Source organism: Stegodyphus dumicola, chromosome X1 (genome assembly GCF_044657685.1).
Source record: "Stegodyphus dumicola isolate Sdum_Otavi_A_Nest chromosome X1, ASM4465768v1".
Taxonomy (NCBI): domain Eukaryota; kingdom Metazoa; phylum Arthropoda; class Arachnida; order Araneae; family Eresidae; genus Stegodyphus; species Stegodyphus dumicola.
Window position 1 is genome coordinate 78312298 of NC_140780.1, and position 23648 is coordinate 78335945.

The following is a 23648-nucleotide window of genomic DNA, read 5'->3' on the forward strand; positions in this document are numbered from 1 at the left end:
GTCTGCCGTTAGTAGTTTTCACGAGCTCTATTCCGCCTTTGCCATCTTCACTAGCCGATGCTGTAAACTTGAGCGCCAACAAAATATTTTGAGACACTTTATTTGTTATTCTGTTGCATGTGTAGTGTTAGACTAGTGTAATGTTATTATCATTTGAATTTAATTGTCTGCTATTGTTTAATTTAAATAGCCATAAGTGGCGGTTCTTTATATAGCACAAGTTGTGCCTTTTTGTTCAAATTGGATTGAAATAAAAAAATATTTTAAACCTTCTTCAGTGCTTTGTGACTCTTTAACGCGTAGTGATAACTCGTTATCTTGTCTAGTAGGGTCTGCAGGACTTAAGTATAGTTTTCAGTTACTAGAAGGACCCTTACACAGTATTCAAGGAAAAACCTGCAAAATCTGAACGAATTGGTATTACTACAATAAGATTTCAAAATAAATCTTTGATCACAGCTTGAACAATAGCTGTTAGAGTGGAATTTATACAACTGTAAACAAAGATTTTGTTTACATCAAGCTCGTTCTGTTTGTAATCAATACTCGATATCTATTGTGTCTAAAAGTAAGACGTTTCAAATTCTTCGATTGTGATTCGGTGACTTTTAAACAGACATTGTTCTTTCTATATCAAAAGAGATTCGAAACAATGAATTTTGCTGATACTGAGGGAGATAAAATATTTTTTCTCTGCATGTTAAGCTTGCAGAATGTTTTGATATTCAATTTGGAATGAACAGATATGCTATCTTCCTCTGGCAGCTAAGCATGCATCATCCTAGTCTACATGCGAATTAACCGAAATATATTTATTTAAAAACGTATTTTCAGGAGAACTATTGTAGAGATAATGTATTTTTTATGAAACAAATACTTTGACTAAAGTGAGGGGAAATTTAATTGTTTTGTGAAATATATATTCCTATAATTCCCATTCTGTTTCCGTCTCATCATATTCCTAACCTCATAATTAATTTGCAAAGTTGTAAGGTATTTTATATTAATTAGCCAGTTATTATGATTTAAGTCTTTACTATAACTTCTCCTTTCCGTATTCTTTATCAGAAGGCAAATTACGTTTGTGTGTATTTAAGCTAAGGGTTTTGAATATTTAGAATAGAGCCTCTGGCAGGTTCATCGTACTGTTACCTACTTTCGCCAATTCTGCTTATAGTTACGTTCCAGCTTTAGCATCTTGCTAGCCGATACTTTAAAATGCATACTGGTAATTACCTGAGCCAGCTTAAGTAATCTATTTTATATGTAGCCTTAGACTACGTTATCTACGTTTGAATTTAACTTTAGTTATTCTAATTTAAATACCTACAAATACCCACAAGTAATGAGAGTTCCGTCTGCAGCGCAAGTTGTGCCTGTTCCGTTCAGTTTAAGAAGAAAAACTAAGTTTATTTTAGCTTTCTTCAATATTTTGTGACTTGTTTCAGACTTAGCGATGATTCGTTATTCGTCTAGTAGAGTTGTCGAGACATTAGGATTTTTCGAAGCCGGAAAAATGAAAAATGAGCAATACCTTCGACGGGACTCGAACCACGGGCCTCTCCAATACGTGCCAAGCGTGCTGACCACGACACTAGGAATGCATGCTAAGAAGGCAGGAGAAATACCATATATATTCCCCCTTTTAAAGGGCGACTGGGGATTAGGGCACCCAATCGCCAAATCCTGGGAGTGGAGAATCGTCTTCCACCACCCTTTTTATTTCGGGCTCCACTGTAGACACATTAGGTATTTTTTTGGAAGCAGGAGACATGAAAAATGAGCCACGCCTTCGCCGGGACTCGAACCAAGGGCCTCTCGAATACGCGCCGAGCGTGCTGCCCACTACACTACGAAGGCATGCTAAAAAGGCGGGAGAGATACCTTATACAGTCTGCAGAATTTTATTACAAGCTTCTATTTACTGTAGAACCCTGCAGCTTAGTTAATATTCAGTACGTTTTCCTTCCGAAAAGAAAAATGTTTTACATAATTCTAGACTTGATACACCGCAATATTAGTATATGTGTTTTCTGCATGCGGAACAAAATTATTTCAATCTTCTTTTTCTGGGCCATCATGCTTCTTTTGCATATCTGAAAACTATATTTACATATAGAGCATTATTATACCAAACTGGAAGGAAAACACACCAATGTAAAATTTTAAATTATGCAAAATAGCAATCTTCAACTTCTAATTAAGGTTACAGTTTTGCATAATTTTAAACTCGGATAGCAATTTTCATCTGTGACGATAGCAGTTATTGTCTGTTTCGCATTTCAACTGCAGTTTCTTATATATTCTGCATTTGTATAATAGTCATTATTTGTGATTACCCGAATTAAAGATTATATAGGATTATATGTTAATTAAGCATTTATTATTATTTGAAACTTTACTATACCTCCTTTTTTCCGTAGTTCTCACCAGAATGCAGATTAGTTTGTATTTAAGCCGAGAGTTTGAATGTTTTAGAATTAGAACTTCTGTCAGCCTCCAGGTCTGCTTGTCTTTTCTCCAGCTTTGTCGAAGTTTATTTAGACTTCAGACAAAGTTACTTTAATTTATTATCTCTGCAGTTACACCCTAAAACATGGCTAATCAACCTTTTTATACTTATCTCCCTCTCACTTTGCAGGTAGTCAAATTTCCTTACTGCCCACCGGTCCTGAGTAATTTAATTTAACGCAACTGCAAAGTAATTTCTTAGGTGAAGGTTTAGTAAAAATTATATAGTTAAATTGAACCATTTATTTACATTTTACGTATATTTGTAAAAGATAAAAAATGTGTTTAAAAATATCAAAGCCGTATAAATGTACAGAAACAGGAGAGTAGAGGAACGGTCAAGTGGATAACTATATGTTTTTTATGAACTATATGTTTATATATGTGTTTCGATGTATATATCTACACATTGATGTATGAGTATGTTTCGATCTTCCTTGAGTTTTCATTATTGGACAAAAACCTCTACTGCCCACGCTGAAAGCTTAAATCGCCCACTAGTGAGTTGTAGGTACCCGGTTGACTAGACTTGCTCTAGAACTATAGCGTATACTATTCCTGGAGTTATATTCTTTATTATTCCTGTAGTTGTATTGTGTAACACAGGGGATGCTTTCTGTTAATTCATATTAGTTCTGGTTTAATAAATATTATTATTAATTCTATATTATTTTTGTGGTTATAATCTATAGCAAAAGTGATGCCTCTTGTTAATTTAAAGAGCTTAGTGAAATAGTTATTTTAACCTTTAAGACTTTGTCGTTTTTATTCAGACTAGATCGATAACTCGCTTGTCGGTCTAGTAGGGTCTGACGAGCATTGAGTTAAGCTTCTATGCAGAGCAGAACATTGTAATTCTTCTCGCAGATTTCGTTTAGAGCCCTGCGCGGATAAAATTTGTTTAATGCTTTTATTCTTGCATAGATTCCTAACGAGTTATGTAATAAATTTGAAGAACTAATAACTGTAACTAATTATAGAAAAAGAATATTTTGGTCCAGTTAAACGGGATCTAACGTTTGGTTTCATTTTATATAGTGCACTAAAAGAATATTTTTCAGAGCTCAGTACCAATCAAGGGGGTAAGAAGTAAACTAAGTGGCTGATAACAACCCTCGTTGCTCAACTAGTTAAAAATTTCCTGTACAAACGGTTTCCTGACCGGGTCATTTTACTGGCCTCTTAAAATCACTGTTCGCATGGAACTTCGTACGTTTTTCTATGTTTCAAACATATTAATAAAAACACTGCTTTATAAAGTAAACGGAACACTTTTGTCAAACTATTAATGTGCTTCTTAAACTTGCCATAGGCAAATTTTCGAAGCGTTCATGACTTGTAATAAGCATAAAATATACTATTAATAAATACCTTGGAAAAGCAAGTAGACTTGGAAATGGAACTCCAAAGTAATTAATTCTTTGATGCTACTCAAATACGAATAAATAATGTAAGCATCAGCAGTAAACTACGACTTACAAAATATGAAAATAGAATCCAAATAGGACTTTAATAAATAATGCATTGGAATTAATATAGAAGTCAAATAACAGATATATTGAAATTAAAAATTATTTGAAAAGCAGTGAAGTTTTTTTTTTCAGAAATTCTCCAGTTGATAAATTACCAGAAACAAAAAAGAAAGGAAATAATATCTAATGCAATTTATTAAATGGATTTTTGATCAAGAGTAGCCAAGGATATGAAATTTCATATTCTCTTACCTAGCAACAGCCTTTGAAGAGAATTTTCAGCCTAACATTTGTTAAGTGCCCTTAATTCTTAAAAAACACTGTAGTCTTAAGCTTCCATGCCTTGCCACGTTTCGAACCAAGGTCTAACGTCATGTGAAATCCTCCCCTACTAACCACCATTTCCGAAGGCAGGACATAAAACTAGAATGTACTCTCTGCATTTACTGTATGAAACCATACTGGCGAAAGTAGTTGTGCTCTCTCGAGGTTGGGAAAGATCGGATTTCCAGAACCCACCATTTTAAGGAAAGAGACCCGGGGTTTGATTTTGGCCTTCTGAGAGTGGGTATAGCTACGGGGCGGTGATGCGCACCTCATAGCCTCTCATTGTCCTAATCCGACATAGGTCTCCTTGTGGACTGACCATCCCAGCGCACTGGCTACATCAGTATCTAGACAGCCTCGACTTCTGGGATAAATAAACTGTCTTCACAGTGACTGGAGCGATCGTTTATTCGGTGGTAGGTTCAGGCTAGGCAGGAACCGTACTGGTACTGTCTTGTCTGCTCCTTGGTTGTGGGGATATTACATGGTTAGATATCAAAGGTTGTCCTTGGGGAATGGACTCCCCTTGTTTAATACTGAGGAACGGACGGTGTCTAACTGCGTGACTTACGGATGCGTTTCCGTTCACCACTTAACGCACTTATAATTCTTCATGTTTAGCATTTAAGTCCCTCTGGATTGACCGTTTCCTCAGATAGCCACCAGGAGTTGGGGAATTTTTAACCGTGTTAAGCCTTGAGTATGCCAGATCTGGGAGCATCTTCCTCCTGGTGTTCTGTATGAAAGCACAGAATTCAATAGTTTGCACTTTCTCGGTTTAGTAGTGACAAGACATGAATTTGCCGGCTTCTTTACGGAGACATTAAGGTCAATGCTACTCTAGTCTTAAATATCATTTTTCCTATTAATTTACAGATCACAAGAAAAATCAATATTGTTATAGCATCGTTTCCAAATTTGGTATCATTAAAAATAAAATAAGAAATAACAATATGGCATTTTAGACCACAATCAATCATTTTAGAAAAATATACAGATCAAATGTAATAACTGTGATTTCAGTAAAGAAATTTTAAAATGTCCAGAAAGGTACTAGTATTAGTTTTCAGATTATATGACATTTCAGTAAACACAGAAAAACCTTAGTCACCGCTTTAAACATATCACAACGGAAAGAAATGGATTTTATCGTTCGGCATCATGCTCTTATAATTTTACCGACAGGGGACAATGCAAACGAAAGTATCATAAAAGGAAAATTCATAGGATGTCTATGAAAATTAATTTATTAACTAAATTATTTAATTACTTATTTAGAGGAAACAAACAAACTTTGAAATACCACAATTCTGACATCTGGTGTGCCCTTTTGACAAAATAGTTAATGTCAGAGGTTATAACGTATGATATATAACCATGAGAACCTTCATCACATTACCCTGTTTTGATTTTCTAACAAAAAGACATTACCCAGGCAAAATGTGCCTACTGCGGTTTACATTCCTGTCTAAAATCTCGGTGGAAGAAGAAAGAATAAAACTATCGATAGAAAAAATATAGTCCTTTCGTTTCGGTTGGTTAAGTTGTAGAGCTTTTAGGTTATATCGAAACAGTAAAGTGAAAAATGTGCAATGTCCTCGCCGGAATTCGTACTCCGTACCTCCCGAATGCGCATCGAGCATTCTTACAGTTACATCACGAAGGCACAGAAAGAAGGGAGAAAGTATCTTATATACTCCCTCTTTTTAAAGGGTGACTGAGGATTATGGGACCCATTCGTCCAATCCTGGTGGTAAGGAATTATCGTCCACCACCTTTCCGTTCAGGCGTCACTCGTATTCTTTGAGAAGTTTTTGATGTCGGGGAAACTAAAGAAATCCGCAGTGCCCTCACCGAGATTCGAACTCTGGACCTGCAGAATACGCAGGGAGTGTGTTTCCTGTTACACCACAGAGGCATGAGGAAGGAGAAAATACCTTATAAAGTTCTGCGAAATTTGCAGCATGGCTTGTCTGAGTTGTATATTATCTATTTAAACTATGAAATATTCAAATCTTTGCATTTATAAGTATGAAACATACATCTGAATGAAAGAAGTTTGGAAGCTTTATTACTACAACTTCATCATTACAACTGCTAATCTGCTAAGCCTTTATTTAATTTTTTTCTGTTGAAATTATCCAAAACATTTATTCAGTTGATAGATTAGATTTCCTTAAATTTATAGTATTCATCGAATTCTTCCTATTTTTATTATTGATTAAAATTAAAATAAGCACCATTTATCGGGTTTTAACACAAATGTTTCTTTGCAGACATTTTTATCTCTTTTTCTTTTAAAATTCTGGCATCAGATTATCCCACCTGTGTGCTTTTTCCTAGTACCTAACTATGCACATTTAGCATTTCGTTATAAAGAAATGTATTTAAATATCTTGGATTTAAATTAGTACTGAAGGAAACTTTATAAATTTTTTTGAATTTACAAAATTACCTGAAACAATTTCTGTAAATTTTTATAATTCGTAAAAACAAAATTAACATTATACAAAACTAACATAATTATAAATGTATATGGATAAAATTGGATACACATAGAACTGCAATTTTTATGAACTACCATGAATTTTGGAGCAATCAAAATGACAACGTAACGAAATTTTTGGTCGACAGAATGCATGAACACAGGAAGAAAGAATCACGATTATCATACTTCTGCTAAACAGTTGGTCTCTGACAGATGGTTTAAGCACTCAAACGAATCTTTCCGCACTGCTTCCTCCTTGAAAACAACAGGTATCAATTTACTCATTCCGTGACTAGCCAAGAGCTCCATCCACCTGGCTCAGGGGCCAAATAGCATTATCGCTACCGTTTTATTTATTTTTAAGTATTTTCAAGTCAGTATTCTGATTTTATTATAATTTGCTTTATGTACGTCCCAAAACTAATAAGTGTGGGAAGAAAATCAGCAGAATATTTTAAGAATTAAATATTTAGCTTTAGAATGTATCTTCTAAGAATCTAAAGACAGTCTCGATTAATAACAAAAAAATAAAATGCAGTTCTTATCTAAAAAACGAGTAGCTTCTATAATAAAAGTGATATTTTCAATAATCATTTCTAAGATTGAAATTCATACATAAAGCTTACTTTATATGGTATTTCAAGTACAAACTTCACGCTATTTGTATGAATTTAATGTACATAATTTTAAAGCGAATTTTACTTTAATCGGATAGTATAGCGAGAATATTTAATCGGATCATTCCAGTTACATTATACTTCATTTATTAATATTAAATTAAAATTTGAAAGAGCAGACTTGTTAAAAGAACTTATGAAAAATTATTTTATTGAAATATTTTGTTTAATATAAAATAATGTTTCTAAATGCGTTTTTTGGAGAATTTTATTATTATTGATGTTGCATTATGTCTTTCACTCTTTTTAGCACTTTAATGTTATAGCAGTCAAAAGCACTAATATAATGCATCAGAATAAATTATGGAAATATGTTCAAAAAGCGCAGAAATAATCATATGGATAAATACCGCGATATGATGCTAAATGTATAGCAGAAATAGATAACAGGGAAGGTTTAGGGGTCCTGCATAACATTTTGCATTAAATACAGAAAGTGTTCACATATTTTTAAAACGATTTCAAAGCTGTTTAATTAATTTTTTTAAATGAAAAGAGTGTTTTTTATGTTTAATCTGGTAGCCTTTTTTCTAGATTAAGTCTGCATCGTGATTTACATGTCAGAAGGACTTTTCGTAATATTTCCAGGGATACTGGTTTCCATTACTTTCCAGAGTTCATCAATCATGGTGAGTTACACTTAGAAATAGCTCTTTTCAAGAGACTAAAGACACAGAGTCCATCATCAAACATCAGGAGACTTCGCAGTAATACGTTGAAAAGGTATGCATGCAATACCAATTTTAGTCTTCAGTTTTTCAAGGAATGCAGTGGTGTTTTTCCAAGTACGACTTATTGCTTTTTTTTTTTTTTTTTTTGATGAAGTTTCACTCTTTGAAAATCATTAGGATAAAGGAATAGAATTTAATCTGTAAATATCGGACGTAAAACTTTCTCTTGATATACGCTGAGTTGAATTAATACTTTTTCCCACTTCTGTTATTTTAAATTTCCTACTGTAAGAGAATTCTGCGACAATCATAAATACCTTCCTGAAACTTTTTTTGCATTGATGGAACCAGGTCTGTATATATCCTTTTCTCTTCGATTTCGATAATAAATAGACCTTTTTTTGTTGCAGTCATTTATCTAAGCCAAGGATCACAATGTATTTTCATTTATCTCCTGCTAAATTGTTTTCATGCAGGGTTCTACAAATTGTCCAGCGTTGAACCACATGCTTCGGCAAAAGCTGATGAACATTTTTGGGAGTTTTTTAAGTTGTAAATCTTGGTTTATTATTTTATTTACTGTTGCTGCAAATGTATTTAAAGTTTTTGCAATTGATTTATATATCGACATATGCGTTCTTATTAGCAATAATTAAACTTGATAAACATTATAAAAAGTATGTACCTTTTTCGAGTATATGTTCGAAGACTCCTTTCCATGTAATATTAATGACTGACAGTTTTCCCTTTTCGATTAATAATGTTCTTATTTTTCACTTCGAAATTTTAACACCATGAATTTCACAACATTTTTGAATTATGGAATAGAAGCATTTCTCTCCGGAAGGAACAAAATCGTATGTCCAGCTTGTTTAGATGCGACATTTTGAAAGAAGAGTAAATTAAAAAAAAACAGACGCTATTTCTTCTTTTAAATAATAAGCTGTTGTCAGAAATTTTTATACCAAAAACATTTGCTTTTTTTAATTCTTTACCAAAATAGTTTTAAAAATGTGTCAACTCCCTCTGTAAATTTCGTACATGTTACCGTAAATCTGAACAATACCTATTACCAATTGCATTGCAACATTATGGGAGAAGTAAAAGATGAGTCACGATTTCACTTGCTAAGAGCTGATAGTAGGGTTCGAGTGTGGCGCAGACCCCACGAAACCATGGACCCAAGTTGTCAACAAGGCCACCGTGCAAGCTGGGGATGCCTCCATAATGGTATGGGCTGTTTTTTCATGGCATGGTCTGGGTCCTCCAGTCTAACTGAACCGATCATTGATTGGAAATGGTTATGTTCACCTACCACTTGCAGCCATTCATGGACTTCATGTACCCAAACAACGACGTAATTTTTATGAATGACAGTGTGCCAAGTCACCGGGCCATAACTGTCCGCGATTGGTTTGAAGAACATTCTGGACAATTCCAGCGAATGATTTGGCCAGCTAGATCATCCGCCATGAATCTCATCGAACATTTATGGGACATAATCGAAAGGTCAGTTCGTGTACAAAATGCTGCACCGGCAACACTTTCGCAATTATGGATATCTATAGAGGCAGCATGTTCAATATTTCTGCAGGGGACTTCCAACGACTTGTTGAGTCCATGCCACAATGAGTTGCTGCCATTCGCTGGGCAAAAGTAGATCCGACACGATATTAGGAGGTATCCCATGACTTTTGTCACTTCAGCGTATGAGAAATATTTGCATGTGCATTCATTAATATACATCGTATTCATTACATTAATACTAATAAACATACATCAACAACTTATAAACCATCGCATAGCGCTCTCTGTCTATGTATATGTAAATATATATCTTATTAGATGTGTATATATGTATGTATGAACATAAAAATGAAAATTGCAAGAAAGTTTATTTAAGTCCCTTCTCATATAATGATCATGTGAGTGACTGCCTTTGTATTCACTGCAATTGTATTCATCAGTTCTTTGCATATTATCCTGGTTATGGAATACACAGCTGAAAAATAATTGATGAGCATAGACACTAAAGCGTTTGGACCTTTTATTTTGGGGATAATACGTAATTATATCATACGTATGATTTACATGGTATAAACATAACTTATGAATGACTGTGAAGATGTAATTATCAGCCATATGGACTTTTCATTTTCGTCATAAAAGTTTCTTATTCTTTTTTAATTATTATTTACAAACAGAACAGTAAAGTTAGCAAATGAAATGTTTTTGCCAATTCGCAAATTCGCCAGGGATCCAGCAACTTATCATGGGAGCGCAAACATCAGAAAATGTCAGACATACACATATGTAATGTCTGATGAGCAGACTTACATAGATGCAGCATACATTTTAAATTGGTCTTCATATATGCAGAATTTAGGCATTACTGATGTAACTGATTGCTATAACTAGAATTTTATTTATCTGTTAAATGGATATTATTCTATTCTTAAAGAATTCAGAAATTAGTATGGAACATTGATACAAAAGTGTTACAGTATTAAAATTAATTACATAGTTCTCTCGTAATTCTGATTTAGATAATATGTACCAGATTCATGAACAACCTTAATAACTATCACTAGACTTTTTGTATGATTTATTCAAAGGCCCTTTCCTTAAACATGTAACCCTTGAGTTCTTTTCCGTAACTAAATAAATAAAAAGTAATAAAACCTCTTTGAAAAGACATTTCTTCTCTTTAGTTTTCAGAACTGTCCGTATCGAGATCAAAGGAGAAGCAACACGATGTTTCTTTATATATTAAACAGCTTTGCTGAAAATTTCACTCCTGTTAGGAGCTGAGCGGTAGAACCGCTGAACACTGGTAGTTCGATTCGGTTTCAAATCCTAACGAATGGTCTGGTTGTATAAAAGTTTCCATGTTTTGCTATGTGTAATGTACAGGGTGCTTGCTTTTAAACTTACACTGCTCAGAGCCATCTGCAGCTCTATCTGTCTGATGGAATGCCACCGAATTTGGTAGGAGGAATAATGATGACATGGAAAAAGGATTTCATGAAAAACGTTAGTTTCAAAAGTTGCCTGCAGAGGAAAATGTGGTGCTGTTCTAGTCTACATAGCTGAGAACTAAATAACTCTATTGATTTATTTAGTTCTCAGCTATGTAAGGAGAAATTTCAGTGCAACATCGCTTTAATGTAGCAAATGAACTGCCCAAAATTGTTCCAGAGATGATATTTTAGTTCACCATAGTACTTTATTCAATAAAAGCGCGTCCTACCGTCAACGGCATAGACTTCTCACAATGTGACCACTTTTTGGTGTATCACAAATTGCATCCTGTACACAAGATTCTCGAAGGCCGAACGTAACATGATACAAGGAATGTTTAGTACAACCCGTGATATATGTTTCTGGGAGGTTGAGACCCCACCAATACAGACCTAGAGCTTTAAATAAACTCACAGTAAAAAGTCACATGAAGTTATATCCGTGAAGGAAGGCGGTCATTCAAGTGGAAAAAAGCGAATTATAATCCTTTCTTCTGCGATGGCGCGACAGCCGCTGTACCAAGGTGAGGTGATGCTCCAACCTGCCTAAAAGGGAACCTGATACAGCAACTGCATCTATTGAACTTGTGTAGAGACAAAATTATGCGTGATAACGGTACAGAAGTGTGGTCTTGTTAGAGTAACGTTTTCACAAAAGAATGGTCTGCTGATGAAATCTGCTTTAAAGCTACAGCAAGTAGTGGCTTTTGGTGAATTCAGTGGAATTTCCTGAACAGCATTTTCGGATGCCCATATTCGAGGTAAAATTGGCCTTATCTTCTCCTAGAATTTCCTGCGGCCAAGCATCGTCGACTTCCATTGCCGGCATTATCATAATCGTTACGTTTTAATTTCTGCATGCGGCTTACCTTTTATGGGTAGAAATGAAATTTCTGCAAGATTTACTATACCAATGAATGATTCAAATCCAACTGCCGAGCTATTCTTCGGCATTGCTACTACCAGCAGTGGTCCTATGGGTACCGTAAACGATAGCAATCGCGATATCAGTAACTATCTGTTCTGAATTATGCCTTTCGATGTATTAATTGATACAGGGCTTTTACAAATATTGTTACGACTTCTAAATTCATGAAGAGCGGCGGTTGTGTCTGATTGATGAAGATAAAACAACTTCATAAGTACCAAGCGCTGAGCTAAAGTGACACGCATGTTGAACTCAGCTTACATTCGAACGTCTTTCGGTGTTTTCTCTTACCTTTATAGACAGAATTGCTGAAGCTGCTGTTGTTTACGTAACAGAACATTTGCATTTTCAAATTTTACCTGCGTTTCATGCAAATTTTCAGTTGTGTTGAGCTATATTTTTCCCTATTGGCAATTTTTGAGACTAATCTTGTTTTCATGGAAACTTTTTCCCATGCCATCATTAGTCCCGCTACCATATATGGTGGCATTCCAGCTTATAGATCGAGGTACAAATGACTTTGAGTAATGTCAGTTTAAAAAAACACCCTGTATATATAAGACAGTTTCCCTTAAAATGTCTTCCGCGAGGGCATCCTCTTTCCATTTAAGCAGAGAGCCTCCGTGTGTCCATAATCAAAATAAATCCAAACGAAGATTTCAGCGTATCCAAATTTAAGCTTCATCGTCCTCCTCAGCATCACTGAAATTTTTTTTATTCTACGGATCTATGCCGCAAATGATTCGTTCGACACTCAAAACTCGAAAATATTGCACCTGAATTGAGAATATTCAAGCAGAAATACAATTTACAGTATAATTCTGAAAAATCATCTTCCTTTCTTCTTTTTAAGTTGCCTTGCGTTTTGTGTGCCTTGAAGTATGCTGTGATGTCATGGTACTGATACTTGCATATGCATCACTTTTCGACTAAGTTAGCTTTTCAATGTACTGATTTCAAAAGGCTTTTTCAACAGTTTTATGGTTTGTATGGTTAAAAAGGAATTTGTTGCTTGAGTTTTACGTACTACTGTATAGTAATATTTTAGAGCATAGAAGAAGGAATCCATTACTTTTTAGCAGCTTTCGGTATTTGTCATGGCTGAAGACAGTAGTGGTTGAAGGTAAAAGCAATGATGACGTATTTAACACAACTGAGCTTGAAGTATCTTTATTTTTATGCGTATCAAAACAACCTTTCGCAGATAAGATATTTTTCAATAATAATTGAATGCAATAATTTCCATGTACACGGTTTTTACAAGTCGACGTCATTTTATTTAAAACAGCAGCAACGGGAATGAGGAGCGTCTTGCGAAGAGGAAAGCTTAAGCGAAAATAAGGCTGCAATTCAAAGAAAGAAGGGAAGGAGTTAAAAGTTTCAGTTCGAGTTTAAAAAGTTTTGGTTTATAATTATGTTGATTGGTCAAAAGATTATCTGCATTATACGTTACGTAACATGAAAAAATCGCGAATTTGGGAGAACAGATGAATTTAAGGAGAGAGCTCCAAATCCAGAATAGTTAGTTTTGAGGTCGCCCATTATTTTTAAAGCAGCTTTCGTCTTTTGTTATATCCTACATATATATATTGAGATCATATATATATATATATATACAGAGAGAGAGAGAGACTTATATATGCATCTACGCACGATAAAGGCTAGGAGGCCTTCCCAAAAAAATATAAGTCAGACGAGGAGTGAGTGACCCAAAGAAATTTCAGTAACATGTTCGAAGTATTCACTTTTACCATGATAAAAATCTGTTTTTGAATTTATTCTGAGGCTAAATTTTCCGCATTGCTCTATAAATTAAAAAGATTCCTGATATAGGATAAAGGTAGACATAGATAACAATTTTCAATCTTGTGTTTTTTTATTTTCCTGAGGTTAAAAAAAATTGTTTTATTTTAAAAATTTTAATGTTGTGAGTTTGGAGTTCAGTTTATAAATTCAAGAAGTGCACGCCCGCCATCTTTAAGAACATTTAATCTCGATGTATTTTTGCGATGATAAATTAAACTCTTTCTGCGTCTGAAGAATGCATGCTCTTGTTAATGATCGATACCTTTCTTATTGTTTTTAATATTATTTTCCTTGAGGTTCTATTGTCTCCGTAATTAATTTTCATTCGTTAAATGACTGGAGAGTTGAAAAATAATAAACCAAAAAAAAAAAAAAGTCGGAATCATATTATTTTAGCAGCCTGCATTGAAAAACTTTAACGAAGAAGACTGAAAACAACAGAAAAACTTAATCACAACTGCAAAGGAAACAATCATTTATTAATCGGTATTTGTATATTGATGGTCTCGAATTTAGCTCTTCACACTTACCATTATAAAATCATAAATAAACGTGCTTTTTTCATTTAATTATGTCGAAAGTTGAATTTTCGATCGATTTGTAACGAATGGATTGTGATGCAGTAAGGGAATAAATTAAATCGGTGTATATGGGCGTCATGCTTACAACAATTAACTGAAATGCAAATAAGATGTTTTGTTTCAATAAGCTTACATCAAATTGTAGAGTCATTATGTTTTTTGGAAGCCGGAGAGATGAAAAATTAACAACCGCCTTCGCCGGGAATCGAACCACGGACCTCTGAAATACCGGCCCAGCGTGCTACCGTTACACCCCGAAGGCACACTAGGGAAGTGGGAGAAATACCTTATAAAGTGATAACTCATTTTTATGTATTTTATCTGGAACTATTCTTAGATTCTTCTGATAACAGTCTTTAATTCAAATATGCAGCAGATTTCAAGAGGTTGGTATTGTATAAGCCTCTGAATAAAAAAATAAAAAAAATCGTTTAAATGATTCAAAAGGAAAAGCTAAAGTTAAAGTACATTCAAGTTACTACTGGAGTTTTCGTTTTATAAATTGGATCATGACATGATTTCTTAGTTTGTGAGAGTGTAATAATATCTATAGAAAACTGCATTTGCTTCAGCAGGGTTTAACCCTTTAGCAGTTGCGAAATTAAGCAATTATTTCTTCCTAACTACGCGCAGTATCTGTCAGTCATGAATCTGTAATGCGATCTGGCTCGTTTGCGCACACTGCGGTCCGTAACTGGAATGAATCAAAGGGTCAAATAATTTATGACTATTATCAGCTGTATTTCTTCTAAAAAAATTAGAGATTCACAGTTGGATAAGCACACTGGGAAGAAGTAATAGAAAGTGAACTTAATTGCAAATGAAACCAATTACAAAAAGTGAAATTTGAAAGAATAGGTTAAGTGTGTGGGATATCTGATAATATTTAAGTTTAAATCTATAAATACTGATCAGTATTTCGAAGCTATACTGATGCGTGATGAAACAGTAATGGTGTATTTCGATACTAATCAGTACTCAGTATTGATCAGTATCGAAATATTAATCACAGAAACTTAATTGCAGTTCTTCAAATATAAATTGAAGTAACTCTTTTTCTTTCCCGTTTTTGGGAATTCCTCTTGTTTGGTCCTTTCATGGTATGTGATAGAGGATATAGCTAAAAACAACTTATAGTGTTTCATGCATTATTATGCTTGTTCACTACGATACACTCTGTTTAGTATTACAGTGCGTATTTGTTCAAAATAATCCTCTAATGTCTCAAATTAGCAGGCTATGAAATCATTTGCTTTGACTCAATAACAAAGAGTTTTACCGAAATTCATAACTTAGGGTTCTATGCATATATAACGGGGGTTGCCAAACTTCATGTCAGTAACAGCCGCATGTTGAAATTCAGGAATGTTCGAGAGTCGCAACTAGATTTTCCAAAAGCCACAAGTCCATCTTTGCGCCACCTTAAATGTAGTTAAACATATTACAAATGGAAAGAAAACGTCTGATTTTAAACAATCATTCAATGACAGTTAGCCTTTAGCATGTGATTATGTTTCGAAGACAATGCGAAGTTTTGTGGTGTCTTTGTTTTCTCTAATTACACTACTGATGCAGTAAAATGTACACTTTTTCAGTTTTTAAATACTCCGATTCTTCTGCGATACCTTTTTTTAAATTTTGAGCTATCATAGCTATGTAATCCTCATGAAACTTCCTAAATGTCATCCATAGCGACTAAAATGTATTCTTTGCTACCTCAAAATGGTCCCGTAATTCCCCTCCATGCTCGTTCCACAGAAAGCAGGTCGTATAAATATTGCCCTCACATTTTACGGATTCTTGATTTTTCTAAAGATTACATTGTCTTTTAAGCTGTGACTGTCATCAGATTTATTGGAAATTCCCAAAGCTTAGAATTGCCATAAATCTCTCATCAATTCGGACCTTGAATTAACTTCAAAATTATTTTTAACTTGTATCGAATTCTGTATGATATTAAAGCTATATGACGCATTACATGAGTTTTCTGGTCCCTTCACAGTCCATCCTAATTTAGTTTCTACTACTAGTAAGAGTTCAGAAACTCAGAAGTCCCTTCCTGTAATAATCTTTCAACACATATTTGACCTAAGAAGTAATGAAAATGCCTCACCTATATTATTAAAATGTCTGCCTGTTAATTCTAACCCATATTCTACATAGATTTTCAATCTTTCACTTGGGTACTGACGAAGTTAATTATTTATGTTTCTAACGCTTCTATATTTAATTTTATTCTCATATTTAATGGAGAAGTCAAAACGAAACTGTGTTCATTTTTTTCTCTTGATGGTTTATCTTGATCAAATGCATACACTGATACATATTCATTCCTGATAATCGTCAAATGCACTCTTTCGGAAACGCTTCTCTTGATGAAACTTTTCTGCGATCTAAGGTTGAGTAATATAGGAAATGGACTGTTTACCGTTGTTTTTAACATTTGTTCCATCCGCGAAACGGTGTTTGTTTCACCAGGATACCTGAGCGACAGAGCTCTACCCTTTGTGGAACAGTTTAGAATTGCCAATAGTATGATGTACTGTCTATAAGAGTGCGCCTGTCTCGTAGACCTCATTAATAAAATTAATAACCATTTTCGACATTTGTTTACCATCGGTTAATTCGCCGCGACTCTCAGTCTGACGTGGGGAATTTTAGGCATCACAAATCAGGCTAGAACGTTTACGTTTGCGTGTTAAGCATCTTTTGATTTATATGATAAGTCTTTTCATAGAGACATTAGGTATTTTTTTTTAAACAGGAGTCATGAAAAATGAGAAACGCCTTCGCAGTAAATCGAAACACGAACCTCTGGAACACGCGCTCAGCGTGCTGACCACTACACTACGAAGGCACGCTAAGAAGGAGGGAGAAATACCTTATATTTTGATTTACTTTTTAAGTTTCCGACGTTCATCCCACGACGTTCTTCATCACAATTTTCAGAACTGTACTGAGAATTAGAACAATCCATTCCAGTTTATCCACAGCACATGTAAATTATTAGGCGCATAGTTTAACACACACAGCCTTTAATTCTGTGAGTTGCATTGTATGAAAAAAAGGTATACTTTTTTTTTAAAGATTCCCATCTAAAGGGTTAATAATCATGCTATCTGAAAAACGCAGATATGAACAGGGGAATAGGAGATTTAGAACAAAGTGGGAAGAAGAATTTGGGTTTGTAAAGAAAAACGGGAAATAAATGTGCCATTTATGTATAGTAACATTATGTATAGTCACAATTCAAGGCAATCTGAAGCGGTATTATGAATCAAATCACTGCTATTTCAGCTAACAATTGCCCGTTGGTTACGAGATAAGGTGAACTGAAATATTGTCTTTAAAAGCAAAATTAAATAACCAGATCAATGTTTTAAAAAATGAAAGATGTAACAGCGGAGACCGGGTTAATTATGGCTTTCAGTATAGTTTAGGCAAAATGCCCTTGCACCTGAAGGAGATTTCATACAAAGAATATTGCGGGAGTAGTTTCTGCTTTAGATCCAGAAAACAAAAAAATTGTTCAAATTAATTGAATACATTCTTGCTTCTAGATATAATACAGAAAGGCGAATTTCTGTTGTTTCGGATGACGTCATCATATGAAAGTATTTGACACTGGCTAAGCACTGAGTCTGGCTTTAGTCTAATCTACAGATATTGAACATAAATCAAAACTAGATGTATTTGTTCGTTATGAAACAAATGATCTAGATAAGAAAGAACTATTGGACCCTTATTGCATTAAGTGATATGGCTTGAAGTGTAGATATAATAAACGCTCTTGCTGCTGCATTTGCAGAACGTCCTGTACCGACTGAAAAGTTATAGCGTTATGACTGATGGCGCTCCAGCTTGAGAGGTCCTATTAAAGAGCTTTTAGCAATTTTAAGTTCCAATTCATTGTATACCAATTTTATCTCAGTCCATTGCCTTGTTCATAGGGGATAACTAGACATAAATATTTTAAATATGCCCACATTATGGTGGTAGCTTTGGAACTTTTTAACTGTATACGCTGAAGTGCCAAAATTCATCGACGGTCCAGAGCCTCCAAATAAGAAATAAGAAACGACGAGCTTCCAGATGATGTATTATGGTTTTGTTTAGTAAGGTGGCTATCAGTAAGCAATGTGCTAACAAAATTCTTTAATTTGCTAGAACCAATCAAAGAATTTATCATTGAAAAAAAGAAATTTTCCCCATAATTTGGAAGTTCCAACTGGTTAACAGATAAGGCGTTTTTCATAGATGTAGTGAAATACTCACAATCATTAAATGGATCGCTACCAAGGACATGGTAAACTTGTTTCTGATTTAGCACAGAGTGTCTTCAGCTTTCATGACAAAATTAAACGCTTCGAGAAAGACCTGGTTTCTGAAACTTTCACTCCCTTTTCTTGTCTTACTAATATGTTGGACACTTTACTCGGGTATAAAATTATAACAACAGATTATGCATGTGTATGGTTGTTATATTAATGAACTAGTTATTATGATTTTGATATTTACTTTAACTTCTTTCCTTGTTCATTACAAAAATGCATATTAGCTTTTAGTGTATTTAAGCTGAAGGTTTTGGATTTCAGAAAGAGAGATAATTTCTATCACTCTCGTAGCTCTGTTAGATTTTGCCAGCTCCGTATAAATGTAATTATCGCAGTCGATTGCTTGTGTACGTGCGGGTATAGTTAAGTGAGCCAGTTTTTAGTTTATGTTTTTTACTGAGTAGCCTCTGACTATTTTTAGCAACGAGTTAATTATCTGTTATTTATTAAATTACCGCACCACAAATAATTGTTTATTTGTAGTACAAGTAGGGCCTTTTATGTTATAGTTTAATAAAAAGTTTTTTTAAACCTTCTCAAGTCTCTGTCATACTATTTTCAGACATATAGATAACTCCCCAGTTGTCTAGTGGGGCTGTAGAAATCTAATTTAAGAATCAACGCAAGTATAACCTTATACATGCAAGCTGCACAGACTGGCAGAAAATATTATTGAAAAATTTAGTGACTTAAGAGTAAAGAAGACAACATTTATATATTTTAGAAAAGCCTTTTTTGTCGATATTTTGAAGAATGATTTTCTCATCTCACCGTCATTTTCTGAGGATACTGCGGCTGCAGATTTGGAGCTACTGTCGCTTCATAAAGATGAAGTACTGAAACAGGTAAAATCAAACAGTGATTCATCGTTAGAGTCAATAGGTTATTTTGAAGCAGGAGACATGAAAAATGGATGTTCCTCGCCGGAACTCGAACCTGGACCTCTCGAATACGCGCCGAGTGTGCTACCGTTTCACCACGAAGGCATGCAGAAAGGAGGAAGAAAATACCTTATACAACTACTGAGTTTGGGAAAAAAATTCCGGAACAAAATTAGCCTACTAAAACCAAAGAGAGGGCTCTAAGACTAATATCAGTTTTTAGCACTTCGCCTTGTTCTGAGTCTTTGTATTCAGTACTTACATTTATTAAAAATAGCCATCGGTATGTTTTAACTAATCAACACTTAAATGAGCTAGCACGATCTGCCTTAAAAAGTATCAACCAAACTTTCGGCAGCTAACTGATAAGATGGACAACATTATAAAGCAAACCAGAAGCAAATTTAGCTTTCAAAGATTTTTCTTTACAAAATTATTTGATAGAATCAGTACGATATTTTTATTTGCTTTTATGTTATTGGATAACATTATGAAATTTCTTAGCTAACAAGAAGCGAAGCAAATTAATTACGTAATGGACATTGAACAGTTTAAGTTTACTAATCACTTTCTAAAAAACGTGAAGTACATTACTTGTTTTTTGGACATTGAGTAGTTTTAATTTACCATATTTTAATACATGTATTTCATTTGCATAACAGCTGCACGCGGCTCGCGAGTCAGGCTGTGATCGCCCCTAAATATAAAATATAGAAGATATCTAGAATATAATAGATTTTTATAATAATTCATTATAAATATAATCGCATAATACTAAAGACATTGCTTAAATACTGAAATTCTAAACTTTTAGGTTTAAAAGAAAGAAAAGAAACAAAAAAATATACCACTGCTGTTTTCCTGGTCACTTTGTTCCCATAGCATAACTGATGCAGATTTCGTGTTCCAGTATCGTAAAAATGTACAGTAAATTAGCATAAACATCATGTCGTCTAGCCGCAATCAATCTTTATTCAACCTTGGTCGGTGTGGATAAAGTTTTGTTTTCTCCATCAAATCACTCAAATGGAGCGTTCCAACGGAAATATTCGTCGTCCTTCTAGCAGAATACTAGTGCGATGGGAATGCTTATTTTGATTTGCTAGGTTTAACCAACAACTACATGAATCATCTCGAATTCAAGCATGTTTGCTGTTACTGATACGTGCGTGTACGCTTAATGGTGAAACTTTTCTACTACTCATTAAAATTCGACTGGGTTAAAGACCCTTGTTTCTAGGAAAAGCATATCAGTATAATCGCGATGTTCAATTCTCGGTATTTAACTGTCTACACATACATAAACAACTGAAATAAATTGCTTTTACCTGCCAAACTATCTTAAACATTAGCTTAAATGCAGACATTTCTTCATAAATTATTTTATGACCTCAGAATATGAATCTTTAAACGTTTCATATTACTAAAGAATTTAATAGTATTATCTTTCAAAACAGCAATTAGAAGAGCTCTGAAGAGAATGGTTTTCCTTTCTATCATAAGTAACATTTAAAAAAAACACGTTAGAAGAATTCACTCTATATCTCTTTCCGAATTTTGTTCATTAAACTGGAGCTCAAAATATAGTTGAAATTCTCTACAGTTAAGGAAATGTATTTGGTGAACTAAATATTTTGAAAACATTTGGAGAAATGTATCTAATCGTATGATTTCTTAAACATTTAGGAAGACTCATAATTTTATTAAAAATTCAATGTACTAAATATTTAATAATAATTATATTTAAACTGCATTATTTAATTTTTAGCTTTAAAATTTAAAAAATATTTGAAAATTAAGGAAGGTAAAATCTAAAAAGCGAAATCTAAAATTAAGTGTAAATATGCCTATACCATTAGCTATGGTCCATAATCTTTTAAGTTTTACAAAATATTCTTGACATAACCTTCCTTTACGGCTTTTGGTCAACACGTTCTAACTTTACAGGAATGCTTTATTAAGGCAGGATACAATTGTTAATGATGACCAGTTTTGAAAACTCATAATATGGTTTTCTAAACACAGCTTTTTACGAAGCGAAGTTCTCATACTTCAAGAATACAAGGTAATTACAAAATTTCATTGTTAATTTTATAGATAGAAAAGATATAATTGAAATGAATAGAACTGGAAATTGCTCTCTAGACATAAAGAAAAGTAATTTTATTATCTTTTCGTTTGACATTATAGGATGCAAAGAAGTAACTGTTTTTCCATGAATTCATCTAAATTGACAGTGAACGATCTTGTTCAAAATATATAAATACTCATTTTGCTCACATTTCGTACAAAATGGCATATATGAAGTAGACTTTAAACTTTCTTTTTCCTTGATTCTTCTACGATTCTTACAGTTTTTATTCCCCTTTCTGAATTCACTTTTTTATAGAAACTTAGTTTAATATTCTAGGCCTAACATTAAAAGCTTAATAAATAATTAAATGATATTTTCTTCTTTTTTTCTACAGGAAAACCTACCGAAGCAAAAATTACACATAGTTTACACATATTATACTTTCAGTTGCACTGGAACTTACTCTAGAATCATGATGACCTTTTCCCTTTCATTTGTACACAGAAACCAAATAAAGAAAAATTGGTCTTATTGAACGCTTTATGAATGAAGCAAATTGCATTTATGTTTAGGGAACGTCTTGGAGTACAAACTTCTCGTTGCCATTAGTTACTTCACACATACAAACTATACTTGGAAAACGCCACTTCGATATTGAGCTGTAATTTTTCATCTTTTATGTTGAGACATATTCGAGAAACGAAAAATGTGCACCTATTTTTTAGCACACGAGAGAAAGACTTCATTAGTATACTGAACGAACCCTTGGTATTTTTCGTTACAGTACGTTAAAATAAATAAGTAAAATATGAAAAGAAAATTTGTTACATTATCGCACTTAATTCTAGCCCTGTCATGTGTAAATCTGTTTTACTTTAAATACGTGTTCGCTGACCATTTTATGTAGTGCTGGGTTTTCATTATAATTGCACTTTTACCCAACGTTAAGCGAATGGGTTTTATAATTCGGCAAGAGTCAGTCAATTATAAAGATACAACTGTTTGCGATTTAAGACGACAACAACGTTTTTCATTTATTTATAAGTTTTTTTTTATTGATTCGTGTTTTGTTTAACCATAACTTCAAAAGTTTCTTGAAACAGCTAAGCTTTAAATTTTTTTTAATGAAAGTGACAAAAATATCAGATGATTATAGTTTAGAACTAGATATAAATAAAACAAAACGCATAGTATAACAATCAACGAGCTCAAAGATCCCTTGTGATTATATATTAATGCATATTTACTAAAAATGCTTACATCCAGTCAGTACGAGATGGAATTAATTTAGGTGACTTTCGACTTCCGATACATCTTACGCCGTTTCCCTCTTCCTCCTCGATAAAATGCTCAAAGGTGAGAATTTGTAGCAATTTTAGAACCTATAAATCGAGTGAAATCGAAGTGGGTTTTTCAGCCCGTAACTGATTGTTCTATAGCATTAGACCGTCTTCATACAGCAGAACAACTTAATTTTTCTTGCAATTAAATAAATGTTTTAAAATGTGTTCTCTTACATTAATGTATGTTAAAATTCAGGTAACAGTTAGTTATTATATATAGCACTATAACGCAACTTCTTAGTAAATATTTGTAAATTTATTCAAGAAAATCTAAATAAAAAATTACTAAAATTCATATGCTTCATACTACTGGCGCAGTAAGGAAGGAAATACGCTCTTCCCGAATTTATAACGCCTTTTTCTTGTATAAAAGCGAAATAACAGACCATATGCTTCTAAAAGAGCAATTCCCTGGAAAATACTTTTAGGCAATGCCTTTGTTCGCACAAATTGAATTTAAAAAAAAAATGGAAAAACATGAGTACACTAAAATAACATTACAGGTTTTGGGAAACAAAAGACAGGGATTTAAATT

At 33.7% G+C, this 23648-nt stretch overlaps 1 protein-coding gene across 1 annotated transcript in view; it reads right to left on the reverse strand.

Moving 5' to 3' along the window:
* Positions 1 to 23648, reverse strand: part of LOC118196476 (uncharacterized) — an 85821-nt gene that overhangs the window by 35562 nt on the left and 26611 nt on the right. The window lies entirely within an intron of this gene.